Source organism: Cephus cinctus, unplaced genomic scaffold, assembly GCF_000341935.2.
Source record: "Cephus cinctus unplaced genomic scaffold, Ccin1 Ccin1_scaffold0204, whole genome shotgun sequence".
NCBI lineage: Eukaryota > Metazoa > Arthropoda > Insecta > Hymenoptera > Cephidae > Cephus > Cephus cinctus.
Window position 1 is genome coordinate 924931 of NW_014332923.1, and position 5052 is coordinate 929982.

At 45.1% G+C, this 5052-nt stretch overlaps 1 protein-coding gene across 4 annotated transcripts in view; it reads left to right on the forward strand.

Moving 5' to 3' along the window:
• LOC107264932 (MKL/myocardin-like protein 1) overlaps window positions 1-5052 on the forward strand; it is a 116367-nt gene that overhangs the window by 21233 nt on the left and 90082 nt on the right. Inside the window, exon 1 of one of the 4 annotated variants that reach the window (XM_025082153.1) lies at window positions 616-634. The exons of the other annotated variants lie outside the window; for them this stretch is intronic. The gene's annotated coding sequence lies outside the window, so the exon portion shown is untranslated. Of the gene's footprint in view, window positions 1-615; window positions 635-5052 lie in introns of those variants that run through there. 4 annotated transcript variants of the gene reach the window in all.

Sequence of the window (5052 nt, forward strand, 5' to 3'; positions counted from 1 at the left end):
GGGGGGGGGGGGGAGAGAGAGAGAGAGAGAGAGAGAGAGAGAGAGAGAGAGAGAGAGAGAGAGAGATAGGAAAGGAGATTCATAAAATGCTGATCTTTTTTAAGCAATGGAAATTCGCCTTTCAACCAAACGTTTAAACGGTGCTTGGACTTTAATCGTACCTTCGGATCCTTTGGATCGTTCGTTAATCGGCTTTTTTATCTTTATCTTTGTTTAATTGCTGATAATTAGTATGTCGGACACGCTAAATGACGTATCAATTACATATAGTTAGCAGGGGTATTACAGGCTCTCGGATTTATCCGTAACGTAATAATAATGTCTTTATTGCGTGAGATCACGATTTACGATTGTTGAGCGATCTTAGCTATCTCATCGCTATGGGATGCTGGCGCTACTGTCGCTACTATATGATAACCACTTAGACATGGAATCTCTGCCATTTAGCTCATACCGCGCTATTCACTGTGTTTAATTGTGCCTAATTGTTTGTGAGCGTGGTTAGACGTAATTTTGAAATTTCTCTTATTCTCTGTTACAGGTAAGCGCCCATTCGCTAATTCTTGATGTTTGATCTCTTTGGTCCGTCTCCTATCACGCTTCGTGGGCTGTACCGATAGGACACGCGGTACAGGTAATTAAAATGAATATTTTTTTCCTTCAGACGCTTTTGCGTGTGTTATAGTCAGCGAGTATTCACAGTTTCTTCTTGGCCGTCGCGACTTGTTTTTTTTTGTTGTATTTTTGTGAAATTCTTCTATTTTCAGAACTTCCAGTTATCTTTAGTCAGCACGTTATACTCATCCACCCCGCGACTTGGCTGCGCTATGAGCGCGCTTAAGCGCCTTCTAACATATTTTTGTCAGGATTCGCGATACGCGAATGTCGCGAATCTTGTATTCTTCTTTCTTTTTCTTTCTTTTTTTATCGTATCCTCTTCATCCTTGCTTGCGTATTGCCTTGAGCTTTATTAGTCGCCGTTTCGAAAAGATTAATCGTGCTGTCGCTGTTCCTTAATATCCGTCACTGTATTACGATGAAGAAAAAAAACACGCTTTGACAACAGGTGTAACGCGAAATCATAGACGCTAATAATAATTATTATTCGCGAATTTAAAAATTTCCCAAGTGCGTGTCCTTCGCGATTTCAATATATGTTATTCGTGTATATATATATCTATATACATATATTATCGCAAATTTACCACTGCCCATCCGTTTGCTACGGGGGGTTGAAAATGAACGTGTCGCGCGTTAAAAAGAGAGACTGATTGACCTAGGAAAGATATACGTTATACCGTGTGGGCGTTTAACACGGCGAGAAAGGCAAGTCCTTGAATGCGGTTAGAGAGATACCGACAAGACGACGATCATCTGCATCATCATAATCCTTGTTGTTCTCGCGGTTCTTTTGGTTCCTTTATGGATTCTCTAGGTTCTCCAGATTCTCCAACTTGACTCCGAGGCTCTCTTTGGAGTCTTCGGTAAAACCGCAGAGGCCGGAATCACGTGAAATTGATGGAAGAACCGATCCTTGATACTGTCCTCTTCTTGGCGCACGATTATAAACAAAAACCGCGAATTACCGGAGACAGGGCATCGGAGACATTTATAATTTTCTTCGTGCTTCTTCAATCTTTTATCTCGATTACCTTTCACCTTCGCTACTGGACCTTCGGGTTTGATCTCTGCACAGATTCTTGCGGTTCTTTTCGTACTGTACTAATTACATACTGGAACGATTTAACGAGTGACTTAGATCAACAGTCATCACCCACTTGTCTTGTAATGCAAGGATGATAGGTAGTAGTATTCTTTGGATAGAAATATAGTAATTGGTCATTAATTTGAGACTAGCGAACGTAATTAAGGTATCAACGTCAATTTTGTCTCCGACTATAGCTGCGCTTTACGGAGTCTTTATCAATGAATCGGACGCTGTTGTTGGGTTTGGTAATGCGCGACGTGCAAGGTCCATCGAAAAGAGTCGTACGATGATTTCCAGCGGGGCCTGTTTCCAAGTCTTACGAAACGGCGAAACGTCGCGTTGCGGTGCCGCTCTTAAAACTGGGTGACATTTTCTATTTCGGTGGATCGGCGACGGTGGCGGAGGCGTCCCTGGCTGGTAAGGAGGTGTTGGAGGTGTTTGAGCTAAAGTCTCGAGGTATTCGAGAGCGTGTAGATCGCTATACGGAGAAGCAGAAGTAGGAAGGTGATGATGATGAAGCGAACGGCGGAGGGGAAGGTGGAAGAGATGGTGTTTTGTTGACAACTCGCGAATGCCTTTTTTTTTGCAAATCTGCAGTGTCGAGTCGAGCGTATTTGTCCGTTTAGAAAGTGGCGGCGTAGGCGTCGCGACGGAACTGACTGCTATACTCGTTAACGTATTCGCTTATTTACGTTATTTGGAGAGAAAAATACTGGCGAATTTTGCTATTCCTGTAATCCCAATTACTTCTATACTCAAATTTGCACATTTTATATTCAATTCTTCGATTCGGCCGATTTTCGTTTCTTTCCCTATCTCGCGTTATTGCGAAATGTGTAATTCCGCAGAAACAGCGGTGTCCGTTCGTTAGGATCATAGATTTATGGGGTCCTATCGTCAGTGTTAATCGTGCGGGATTAATTTCAATTATTTTTCAAAATTTCCTAAAACACATACCAAACCATGAAATTCTGTAAATACGCGAAGAATCGTTGTCACGCTCTCCCCTGCCCTCCCCCCGTGACATCCCCCCCATACAATTTTTACGAAGATGAGAACCTTTGGTCGTCCGCATATAGCGCTGGCACTAACGCCAGACTAGTTCCTTCGATCCTCGCGTCGCCTTACCCGTTATGCAACCAATCCCAAACCGGGGATTGCACTACCAAACATCCGAAGCACGTTGTCCCCAGGGCATTCCTGACAGCCGGTATGGCGGCCGGCCGGTCGCAGGCAATCAACCAACCAAACAGACGTCCTTTCGCGTCGCTTCTGGCTTTGGACTCTTTAAGTTCAAAGCTTTGGTCTTATTACGTACCCGTCTTATACTAGGTCGCGCCGCTTCCTGATCCTTTCCACCGAGGGACGATAAGTAGACCTATTGGCGCGATGATGGCTCCTTTAACGACAATCAAGCTTTTTGCCACGTGGCATGATGAATGAAAAAAAAAAGAAAAAGAAAAAATAGAACAGTAAGAGCGTCGCGGCGTAGCAGTCCGTCGGTGAGGACAGGTGTGGCGAGAGAGTCCGGTCGCAGCAGCCAGCGTGACGTTTAATCCGCAATCATCAAGAGAAAGGGGAACGTTTGAGGTCGCACTTGGTTCTTACACACTAGACGGCCGGACAAGCTCGGCCCTGCTTCGTAATAATGAGCAGGACGAGGAGTCAGCGAATTTTGCAAGACTCAATCACGGCCACCATCTCATACTCCCGTCGCCTTCCTTTAGGCTCTGGACCCGAACGGCAGCGACTTCTCTAGGTCCACAATGTATACGCGACGCGGCGACGTCGACGACGCGGCTGCGTATACACACGTTGACCATCCCGACGTCTGATATTAATTAGCCGCGCCTTATCGGGCATTCTGCCCCCGTCGCGATTGACATAATTATTAAAGCGTATTGGCAAATTGCCCTGGTCCAATCACACTACCTGTGAAATGCGTCGTATAAATCATCGCAGTCACTGTAACAGCTTCAATCCACGCTCCAATCTCCTCCCAAACACTACGTCGACCTTCTCTCTCCTATACGCTCTGGTCTGGTACCAATCAGAGTTGGGCGCACGTTAATTTCAGGTTGGTCGTCCGGAATAGACGGTTGGTCTATGTGTATCTGGTCGTGAGATTCGTCTATGAGGGACAACGAGGATTGGGAGGATGTGGACGAAAGGGCGCGAGACGGTGGGGATTTCTGATCGGAAGGAGAGGGAGATTTTCAGCGAATGTTTTCGCCTTCGCGGAAGCCAATCTCTCGCGGTTCGCTCATTAGCCATTATTATTAAGGCTGCTGAGTCAGAAGGGCTCGACGGAGTTTGGGAGGCCCTCAGAGACCCCGGGGCCCTGGACCCTTTTCTGTGGGGCCTGTCGAACAATAAACTATGCGTGTATTTGCTTGTGAGTTACACACCCGTAATAAGCCTGGGCTGTGTTGTTCATTAAGTGCATTGTTGTATCTTTGCGAGATGCAACCATCGCAGTCAGCGCAGCATCCTTCATCTGAGTGTATGTATACAAATATATACGTTACCAGAGTGTATATGTATACATACTGTACAGCTTACCCAGTATTAACCGTTAATTCCTCTTAGCGATTCAGAGATATATAGATAGCAGGGCAGAATGCGAGAATGTTAGTCGAATTTCCACGTAAGGTATTTATATTCATTCGGGACTTGCTCTTACGATTAATCAGCACTGATGTATCTGAATGATGCGTCAGGCACATTCGGGTGCTGTTGACTTATTGTGATGCATCGACGGGCAGATGCGAAAGGGTTCGTACCACCTATATGAGTAACTTGCGGCCGGCTGTCAGTGTCGCCTTGACAATTAGCAATTTAATGGCCGAATTATTGAAATAAACAAGCGCGCGAATACCCGATGACCGGAATCGCTCTTCGCTTTCAGAGAATTCTTTTTTTTTTAATTCGGAGCATCTGCGAGGACAGTTGCTCAGTCTATCGAGATACTGGTCAATAGGCATTTGTATAGACTTCAATGAAATTGTTCGTGGCTTCGAAAACAGACATTCCTATGACTATGCAAGGTATGTATCAGATGGACCTAAGGGGAAGAGAGATAGTCTGTGAGAGAGAGAGAGAGAGAGAGAGAGAGAGAGAGAGAGAGAGAGAGGCAGCTGTGTAGAGAACCAATAAAATGTTTTTACTAGTAATCCTTTTATAACAACCACTTGTTATCTGTTACTTTTTAGTGGCTCTGTAGCGTGTCTTATTCCCATCTCTTCTTCGTCTTCTTCTTGATGCCTTCCTTGAGCTGTAAACATTTCCTTGTCGTGAGAAAGCGAAGAAAACTAGGAAACCCGCTAACCTTGGTTAATCGAGTA